The following is an 11,734-nucleotide window of genomic DNA, read 5'->3' as shown; positions in this document are numbered from 1 at the left end:
AATTTCAATCTCAATAAGAGACCAATCTCACAACCACTCCAACAACTTCCTCTATTTAAACAAATCCAACACTTTCCTCAGACTAGACCAATGCAAAACTTTCCCCAAAACGAGACTTATCCGAACTTCCAAAATCAATCACAACAAAGACCAATGATTACACATCAAAATATCAATCAACAATTTCGCAACTTCATTTCAATGAACCAACAGAGACCAATGTTTCAAAGGCAATTTTTCGGTCAACAACACAGACCACAAATGCAATCGCAACCAACTCCAATAAGTATTTCAACCAGAAACACTGAACTTGAACCCCCGAAAAAGAACCCCAGATTCAATCAACTGACAACCGAATTCACTTCAAACAATGACAAATTACTCAATACTAACGAAAACGAACTCTTGACTAACAATTTCTCAAATGAACCGTTCAATTACCCAGAAATGACTGGAAATCTCATGAACAATTTTGAAAACTTGGAATCGAATGATGATTACAATAATCAAATGACTTCCGACCAAACAGAACAAAATCATTTTTTAGGGGAAACGAGCCTTGGAACAAATTTTCAACTATGAACTTGCAAACAAAAGATAACGAGCTCTCTTACTTTCTAGACCCACAAACGAACTTTCGAGTACTGATTGATCCCGGAAGTATGCAATCCTTTATAAAAAAAGTAATTGCACATGAAAGTTTTAAAGATTCCTTGAAGCCAACACCATTTGAAGTTACTACAGCCCATGGTAGATCAAAAGAAAAATTCAGTGCTAAAATGCCATTCCTAGGAAGAAAATTTGATTTTCATAAAGATTTCGATCCCTTGTTAGGAATGGATGCTATGAAGCAATTGAGAGTAAGATTGGATAACATTAGTAATATATTATAGACTTATGGTCAGGGGGAAAAACATAGTAGGTACTTTCCTCTAGAAAAGAGTCGTCAAGAAAAATTAAAATTATATGCTTGCCAGTTGAGTAGCTTTGTCAATAAATAAATACATAAATAAATAAAATGAAAATAAAGTTACATGAAAGCAGGATATAAACGTTTAGATTGGCACTTGCAGGTCACTCAGCCACTGGAGAGCATCTGGACTAAGAGTGAAGAGACCTGCAGCCCCAGTTGGGAAACTGTGTAGTGGGTACTCATCAGTAATATGGTGGAGCGTTTGCATTCCACTGCACTCACAATCTGCTGACTCCGCAAGACCTCATTTATGGATTGTCGCTTTTACCCTACTGCAACCAGTCCTTACCCAATTTAGGCGCACCCATGTTTTCCTAGGCAGAGAGAAACCCGACGGGAGGGCAGATACGTTGATTCTATCTCTATTCTCACCTCCCAACAGTTGACATCGCTCTTGCCATACAGTCAAGGCTTGCTGGTTACGCATTCTGCTGCTCAGCCATGGGGGTTTGCGGGATTTCAGTCTCAGAACTGGTTGAGGGTCGAGAAATTGATGAATGGGGAGAGACTGATTTCTCTCTATCTGATCCCATAATCTACTGGTAGATTTTGAGCAATGGATATCTGGCGGTTCTATGTGCGAGAGCACAGGTAGCCAATGTTGAGGTGTGGCCTGCAGTGATCCAGAAACTTTACGCATAGTCTTATTTAGCTCAACATCTATTAATTTGGTATGGCTGCTCTCATGCCAGACTGGTGCGCAGTACTCTGCAACACTATAGACTAATGCCAGAGCTGATTGTCGCAGGACACCAGCTCCTGATCCCCAGGTAGTACTTGCGAGTTTGCTGATCAAGTTATTGCGAGTTTGTATCTTATTTCTCACCATCTCGAGGTGCTTTCGGTATGTGAGGCTGCGGTCTAGTTCTACGCCCAGATATTTTGGGGCCTCTTCATTTTTCAATTTTGTCTTTCCAAGGAATACACTCATTGGCTTGTTAGCTTGTGCGTTTGTCAAGTGGAAAATACTACACACTGTCTTGTCGGGGTTAGCTTTCAAGCACCACTTACCCAAGTAGGTATTTATTTTGGACAGATCTGGATTTGAAATTTCTTCAAGCTCTTGAAAGTTGGGAGCTTGAGCAGTGATTGCCAAGTCATCAGCATACATGAATTTTTTACTTTGTATGCTAGGCATATCAACTGTATACAAGTTGAAAAGAACAGGAGCAAGCACTGATCCTTGAGGGAGACCATTTTGAAAAGTTCTGTATCGGCTCTTCCTGCCATTTGAAACAACATAGAGTTCTCTATTCGAAAGCATGTCACGCAGAAGATTTACAATTTACCTACTCTTCACAGTTCTGGCTATCTCTAATAGAAGTCCTTGAATCCAGACTGTATCATATACTGATGTTTAATCTAAGAATATAGCACCAGTTTTTCTCTTCGCTTGAAAGCCAGATTCAATGTATGTGGTCAGACTCAGAACCTGTTCTGCACAGCTTCTGCCTCTTCTGAAACCAGCCTGTTCATTTGGGATCACTGGTTCAATCAAGGTCTAGCCAGCAAGGTGCGCTCAAATAATTTATAGGTGCAGCTCAGGAGGGAAATAGGTCAGTAACTTTTCACATCTGAAGCATCTTTACCAGGTTTTAATACTGCAATGACCTTTGCTTTCCTCCATTCATCTGGGATTCTTCCCTCCTTGAGGACATTTGAGAACAATCTGACAAGCCACTGCCTGGTTTTTGGGCCCAAGTGTGTTAGAAATTCTGGGAGTACTCCATCATGACCAGCAGCTTTACCATTCTTGACCACCCTCAGTGCATTGTCTATTTCTTCAGGTGAAACTAAAGAAGATGTCACATGGCAGGTTTGAGTGCACTCCTGTAATGTTTGATGCAGTTCACGATTGACCTGGCGTTTATGTTTCAAGCCAACCTTCACCTGTGATGTTTTGAGCAATGATGCTGCCAATGCCTCTGGGCTCACTGAACCTGGATTGGAGGTAAGGTTTTCAGCTGCTCCTAGTCTTCTCAGCAGAGACCAACTTTTCCTACTGGAGTGTGTAAAATCAAGCTCTTCTGTGGCCTTCATCCATCTAGCTCTCCTTTCATCATTGAGCCCCTTCAAGAGTTCCTCTCGAGCACGGGTGTCATCATCTGTTTTACAGTATTCATTCCACAGATTTTTGCATGCCGAGCTCCAACATGGGATGTATTGAGATCGGAAACCTCTTGGAATAGCTCTTATTGCTGCACTCCAAAGTAGCCCCTTAAAGCGTTTATAACTCAATACTTTGGGAGGAATCTGATTGATGTATGTCTCCACATGAATCTTGTACTTCTCCCAATATGCTTTTTTTCAAGTTCCATCGTAGCATGGGGAGGCTCCTCACAACTGGTATTGAAAGACCGAGTCTTGTTATTATAAATATAGTCCTATGTTGTGACGAGGAAAACTCTTGAGGTAGAGCAGGCTTGTTGGAAAAGGGATGTTGTCTGTGTCTCTTGTTACAAAACAAAGATCTGGGTTGGTCGATCTTACCCATCTAGCAGAAAGGAAGCTGCCTCCCTGTTTAGCATCATAAACAAGAGCAAGATCTTTTGAAGCTGCCCATCTTGCCAGTTGCTCACCATCAGAATTGCATGAGCTATATCCCCAGTCAGTGTGTCCTGCTCCCATCTGGATGAGGGTGGTTTGTACAAATTAACTATTTGAATTTTGTTCACCTTGAAACTCATATAGGACTCCCTGATGTCTATTTCAGACACTGAGTGTTTGATTTTGGAGTCAATGAAGGTTGCTAGCCCATGTTTAGGATGTGAAACAAAACCGATAAGAATGTACCCCGGAATAGACAACACTCTGGCATTTTCCTGGGTGACATGAGTTTCCTGAAGTGCGATCACATTGATGCTATGATCCTTAGATAGTCTCCCTATTATATCAGATTTGGCTTTAGCGAAGCCTTCAACATTCAGTTGAAGGATTTGTAAGTTATTTATAAAAATGATTCTGTTATTTACAATATTTTTTCTCTGAAAAGAGCAGTTTTTTCCCTATGACTAAGTAGCCCCTTGTGTGGTCCAGTCGCCTCAGATGTGGTTTCGACATAGTCTCGCCAAGTAGTGATCGTTTAGTTCTCTCCACTCAATAAAACTTCAAGAGTCGTTCTGTATTGTTTGATTGTGGAGATATCCAGGGAGCACGTGAGATTAACTCGGATGCGATCACATTCACCCCCCACATTAGTAACAAACTTTACTATGGAAACAACAAACAAGTACCAATACTGTATTACAATACAACTTTGCAACACAATGAACCTTCTAAAGTCAATAAACCTCGTCAACTGTGGACTTACTTGATTGAAGCATGTAGTCAGAAAACAATATCAATTCCGATAAAAAACGTGTCAAATGGAGAATGCTTCCACAAATACCAAAATCTCTCTGGACTAGAAATTCCACAATCTATCCTAAAAGTTGAAAACAATAAAGCAATCTGTCTAATTACAAATTCATTTACGGAAGATAAAAAATTGACAATCACACGACCTTTTGAAGTTGAAAATTTGGAAAACTATGAACTAGTCCCTCATTCAAAATTCACCTCATCTCCAAACAGTAATAACTTGAATAATTTTGAAGTTGACCAAACTAGATTAGATCTTTCAACAATTAGAACCGATCACATGAATTCCGAAGAAAAAAAGCAATATTAGAACTAATAAAAGAGTATGCAGACATTTTCCATGTAGACGGAAATAAATTGACATTCACAAATCAGGTCAAACATATTATCAGAACAACCGATGAGATTCCAGTTTATTCAAGAAATTGTCGATATCCTGTTGTTTACAAAGCAGAAGTTGATAGACAAATCCAAGAAATGCTAGATCAAAAAATTATCAGACCCAGTCATTCAGCTTGGAATTCACCAATTTGGATTGTACCCAAAAAGCGTGATGCATCCGGAAAGCAAAAATATAGAATTGTGATAGATTTTAGAGGAATAAATGCAAAAACTATTGATGATTGATTCCCATTGCCAAATATTGGTGAAATCCTGGATAAATTAGGAAGATGTCAATATTTTACAACTCTTGATTTGGCAAGTGGTTTCCACCAGATTCAAATGCATCCAGATAGTATTGAGAAAACAGCTTTTTCCACAAATACAGGTCACTATGAATTTCTAAGAATGCCTTTTGGATTAAAAAACAGCCCACCCACATTTCAAAGAGTACTTAACAATATCTTGAGAGGTATTCAGAACGAAAAATGTCTTGTCTATCTAGATGATATAATAATCTATTCTACCAGTCTCCAAGAACACATCCAAAGATTGAGAGAAGTATTTGTAGATTACGAAATAGGACACATAGTCACACCAGAAGGAGTAAAACCAAACCCAGAAAAGATAAGAGCAATACAACAATTTCCTATCCCAAAAACTACTAAAGAAATCAAAGGATTTCTAGGACTGTTAGGCTATTACAGGAGATTCATAAAAATCTCGCAGATGTAACCAAACCACTAACAAAACGCCTAAAGAAAGGAACCAAAATTAATGTTGAAGATAAAGATTATGTGAAATGCTTTGAATATTGCAAAACCCTCTTGTGTAATGACCCAATTTTACAATATCCTGATTTTTCAACCGAATTTTTATTAACAACAGACGCTAGTAACGTATCAGTAGGAGCTATCCTGAGTCAGAAGAAAAATGGTGCTGATTTACCTATAGCTTATGCTAGTAGAACCCTGAACGAAAACGAAACCAGATATTCGGCAATAGAAAAAGAATCATTAGCGATAGTTTGGGCAACCAAATACTTTCGTCTCTACTTGTACGGCCAAAAATTCAAAATTTATACTGATCACAAACCATTGCAGTGGCTATTCTCAATAAGAGAACCAAATTCCAAACTTCTCCGCTGGAGATTGAAACTAGAAGAATAAGATTACGAGATTTGTTATAAAAAAGGAATTTTGAATCAGAATGCTGATGCTCTATCTAGGATCCAATTGAATAATAATGATGTTATTCCAGGTCCTTCAAGACAAAACACAGGTGAAGAATTAGATAAAATAATAAACGGAGCTATTCAAATGCATTTTTCTGTACTTGACGATCTATGATAGGAAATGTAGACGACAATGATGTACGTGACAATAACCTTGACATTCGAGAAGAACAACATGACTCTGACGATCAAACAGTGCATTCAGACTATTACGGTAATGAAATGATTGGAATTCAAACTCTTGACGAACCAGTAAACTTTGCTAAAAATCAAATATTACTAAATCTAGTGAAATACAATCCACGAAAAGTGAAAATACAAAAACTATTTGAAAACAAGTGCCGAATTATTGTAAAATATTGTCTATACTTTGAAAATGATTTCTACGAAAGATTCACTGTAGTAATTGCCACTTATTTCAAAAATACACAACTCAAACTAGTACGTTGTACGAAAAAACTGATTGGTGTTACAAACGAGGAAGAGATGAAAGAGATAATCGATAACTATCATGTCGGAAAGAATAATCATCGTGGAATTCAAGAAACTTATGAGCAAATTAAAAGAAAGTACTACTGGCCAAATACTCGAAACAGAATTCAAAATTTCATCAATAGATGCGACATTTGCTTTAAAACAAAATACGGAAGAGTACCCTTGAACTTGGAAATGAATCTCACCCCCACTGCTTCAAAACCACTTCAAACTATTCATATTGATAGCATTACTTTTGACAAAAGAAAATTTTTGACGATAATAGATAGTTTTTCACGTTATGCACAAGCCTATCCACTTGCTGGTGCACAAGGAATTGAAATAGTTGATAAGCTACTGGATTTCTTCAGTATCACGGTGTTCCAGAAATTATAGTTTCAGATAATGGCACAGAGTTCACTAATAATGTGGTTAAAGAATTGATGACACTTCATAAGATAAAGATTCACTTTATCAGCACACAGCATCCCCAGTCAAACGGCATGTGTGAAAGATTACATTCAACCCTTGTCGAGCATATTAGACTCAATAATCAAGCTCAATTCAAAGACGATTCTATCGAGAGAAAAGTGAAACATGCAATTTTAGCGTACAATAATAGTATTCACTCTGTAACAAAACTAACTCCATTTGAAATTCTAAACGGACACATAAACGCAAATGCCTTATTTGACATTGACATTGGCAAACAGATGATGAATGACTAAGTCAATCAACACAGGGGAAAAAACCAAAAAGCTCTATAAACACATTAGAGAAACGAATCAAGCAACTAAAGAAAAGGTTATCGAGAAAGTAAACGAGAATAGAGAACCATTGCCTGAAATTCCATCCGATATCTTCATTAAAAATATGCAGAAACAGAGTAAGACAAAAAACAAATATAGCAAAGAGAAAATCGAATCTGTGAACAGAGACCTTAAAACAGCTAAAATCGTACCGAGACACCATAACACAAAATCTAAAATACACCTTTCCAAAATTAAAAGACCTAGAAAAATTATCAAAACTAATGACATTGAAAAACCTAAGACAGTGACTCAACTGACTATTGACAATGACAATCCTTTTCCAGGTCCCTCTTCATCCTGTACGCAGCAAAATCTGGAACAGCAATATACATTAAGAATGTTACTATCAATTCTGGAATTGTACCAATTAACCTTGGCAAAGCCAAACTTGTATATAACTCGCACGTTTTTGTACATAATTATGATTTGAAATCAATGTATTCAGAAATTGAAAATTTAAATAATTACTATGATGAGGTTTCTCACTATTTTTGAAAGAAAAATTGAAAAAGTTAAAAAACCTATTTCGTTACAGAAAACAATAGTAAATTAAGAGATGCAATCAACTATTTGAAATTCATCAACCATAAAAAGTCTGTTATTAAAGAAAAATTGGAAATAATTTTGTTTTACAATGAAAACGTCGAACGCAATAAAAGAGGTTCAATAAATAGTCTTGGATCTGTTTTAAAATTTATCACTGGTAATTTAGACTTATATGACGAACACAAATACGATAAGTTGATTCTCGAACTGTATAATAATCAAGATAATTTAGCCAATCAAATATCAAACCACTATTCAATCAGTCAAAACACTATTGTAGAATTCAATGAAACAATTAAACTTGTGAACCAAAACTTCAATGAATTGAAAGAGAAATTTTTGATTATTAATGATGATTTAAACGATTTTGTAGAATTAGAAAAATTAAAGATATTTTGAACCAATTACTTATAGCTTATAATATTTTATTAGACGTAGTTCATGACATTGAAAATTCTATTGCATTTTGTAAATTAGGCGTTCTGCACCCTAGTATAATGTCTACTAAAGAATTATTCAATGAACTTGTAAAAATTTCAAAATTCTATGATGAGAAATTCCCATTGGAAATCAAGTATAATAAGATGTTAGAAATAGAAAAATTGATCAATGTAGACTGTAAGCTAATTAAGAACGAAATCATTTATTTTCTCGAATTTCCGATTGTAGAAGAAGTAACTTTGGACCTTTTTGAATTATTACCAATTCCAAGTAAAGTAGAATCAAATTTTGTAACAATACTTCCACAAAACAAATATTTATTGAAATCTTCAGAAGGATTGTATAAAAAATGTAGATTGATAGGAGATAACGAATGCTCTCTGTGCTCATCCGAAGCCATCTCCCATCAACAACTGCAATGTGAAGAGGCTATCATATCTACTGGTTCCACCAACTGTAAATTCACCGCCGTCCAAATTGAAGAGAACCTCATCAAATGGATTCCCGAAATATTTGGCAGTCTTACCAAAATTGGAGACCTTCCACATCGAAACGAAAACCGAAACCACTGTGATAACACTTCAAGGAATTTATTTCATCAATACAGCCGAAGGAAAAATTTACTATCGAGGAAAACCTCTGTTCCACTCTTCCCAAACGAGAGGACATCCAAAATTTCTAGAAAACATACAATTAGAACTTCAAGATCATCAAATTCCAGATTTCCAAATTCATTTGAAAAATTTAGACAACTTTAACCAATTTAAAAACATTCAAGTGTCTCCGGTTATCCGAAAATCATATTTAACCACCGACATCAATGTTTTCACAACGATTTTGTACATTGTGATTGTTCTTTGCGTGATTTTCACCATGTACAAAAGAAGCTCCAAAAGAGGACAGCAACCTCCTACAAGAACTTCGCTACCAACCCCCGAAGTTCTCTTTAGTGAGGGAGGAGTTACATCGTGAGAACCTACAGCAGTCAGCAGTTTCTATACAACTTCTTGGAACTCTCCTAGAACTGTTGGAGCCAGCTTTCCCACGCATTGAGCGTCAGTCCTGCTTACAACATCGAAGCGAGGTACTCACTTTATCAAAATTCACTTGTTTAAATTGTTTTATTCCAAATTTTGTGTTTTGTGAAAATAAAGATTTATTTTTAAAAAGAAATCTTGCGGAACGCATTATTTAGCTTATATATATACAGCTTTGTAAGTAATCAGCGTAGAGGATTCGCCCCTAGAGTAATGATATGCAAAGGGAAGGATGGAGCAATTATTGCAGAAAGATCGCAGGCACTGGATAGATGGAGAGAGTATTCTATAGAAATACTTAATAAGAATTCTGAGTTGAATACAGAAGTGACAGTGGAAGTGATGCATGGGGATGAGATGGAGGAAGACCCACCCACGCTGGAGGAAGTGGAGAACTCAATAAAGAAATTGAGGAATAATAAAGCTCCAGGCCTAGATGGGCTAGCTGCAGAATTGTTTAAGCTTGGTAGTAACACTCTCAAAGAAGAGATGCATAGATTAGTATGCAAGATATGGAGCAGTGAGGAAATGCCAGATGAGTGGACCAAAGGTGTCCAATACACAATACACAAGAAAGGAGATAGACTGAATTGTGAGAGCTACAGGGGTATTACACTAGTGAATATAGGTTATAAAATTTTTTAAAATCTCCTATATGGAAAATTGAGAGTGTATACAGATAGAGAGGTAGGAGGGTATCAAGCTGGATTTCGAGAAGGGTGCTCCACTATAGACCAAATATATGTGCTCCGGCAAATCCTGGAAAAGACACTTGAATTCGATATTAAAACCCATCACCTTTTTATAGACTTTAAGGCAGCTTACGATAGTATCATTAGGGGTAAATTGTATGAGGCTATGGTGGAGATGAATATGCCAAGGAAGCTTGTGAGACTGGTGCAGATGACAATGAAGAAGGTGGTATGTTATGTAAGGATTGGAAGTAGCTTATCGGAGCCCTTTGAAGTGGAAAATGGTGTAAGGCAGGGGGATGCCCTTTCATGTTTGCTTTTCAACCTTGCTCTAGAAAAAGTAATCAGGGACTCGCAAATTAATACTAGAGGATCACTGTACAATAGACTGACTCAGATATTAGCGTATGCAGATGATGTGGACATTGCATGTAGATCGCCAGTAGCTATGAAGGACGCCTACACACGGTTGGAGGAAGCTGCAAAAAGAATCGGTCTGGTAGTAAATGAGAATAAATCCAAAGTTATGGTGGCCTCCAACTCTGGAGAAGGGCGAGAGAATGGCCAAAGCATAGAGATCCAGGGGAAAAACTTCAAAATCATAGAAGAGTTTGTATACCTGGGATCTTCTATAAACTCCAGAAACGATTCAAGTAAAGAAGTAAGGTGAAGGGTTATGCTAGCCAATAGATGCTATTACACGCTATCAACTCTGATGAAAGAATGTACTCTCAGTAGAAAGACCAAGCTGCTGCTATACAGAACAATCATCATGCCTGTCTTACTGTATGGTAGTGAAACATGGGCAACTACGGTGGCGGATGAAAGAATGCTGGGCGTCTTTGAAAGAAAGATCCTGAGAAGAGTGTTTGGAGGCATACAGGAAGCAGGAGTCTGGCGTAGGAGGCATAATGACGAACTTCATAGGCTGTACCAGTATGCAGATATAGCCACTGTGATGCGAGTTTGCAGGCTGAGGTGGGCAGGACACCTGGTACGAGCTGACGATGCCTACCCCCCAAAGATGGCAATGGAAGGGAAAATATATGGCCGGCGAAGGAAAGTGCGACCCAGAACAAGATGAATAGATGTAGTGGATAAGGATGCAGCAGTAATTGGGGTGCAAAGATGGAAAAGTGCAGCGGTGGACAGAGATGCTTGGAGGCGGAAATTGAGGGAGGCTGTGACCCACGCTGGGTTGTAATGCCAAATAAGAAGAAGAAGAAGAAGAAGAAGATATATATATATATATATATATATATATATATATATATATATATATATATATATAAACAGGATACACACGACACGGATCGATTAAAAACACTTGAAAACTTATATTTAAACGAGAATTTTACTTACATTTAAACGAGACTTCCTGGTTGATTGACAAAGGGGTCCAGCCCCGGAAAGTTCTCATTTAAATGTAAGTTTTCAAGTGTTTTTAATCGTGTCGTGTGTATCCTGTTTATATTTATATTATAAAACTTTAAAGTGTTTTCTGTTAAGTAACATTCTAATATATATATATATATATATATATATATATATATATATATATATATATATATATATTTGAAATGGGGGAAATTTTTGGAGACTGAGTCTCCTTCCTCAACCGAGCAGACTGCAGTTTTGAATCCAACCTTAGGAAAATTTCCCCTGTTTCTAATGTAAGTTTTTAAGTGTTTTCAATTTATTAATGTCTTGTGTCTCCTGTTTTTATTTATATTACAAACTTTAAAGTGTCTTCTGTTATATATATATATTAATAATATATAATT

Source organism: Nilaparvata lugens, chromosome X (assembly GCF_014356525.2).
Source record: "Nilaparvata lugens isolate BPH chromosome X, ASM1435652v1, whole genome shotgun sequence".
Lineage (NCBI taxonomy): Eukaryota > Metazoa > Arthropoda > Insecta > Hemiptera > Delphacidae > Nilaparvata > Nilaparvata lugens.
Note: the sequence above shows the minus strand (reverse complement) of the source record.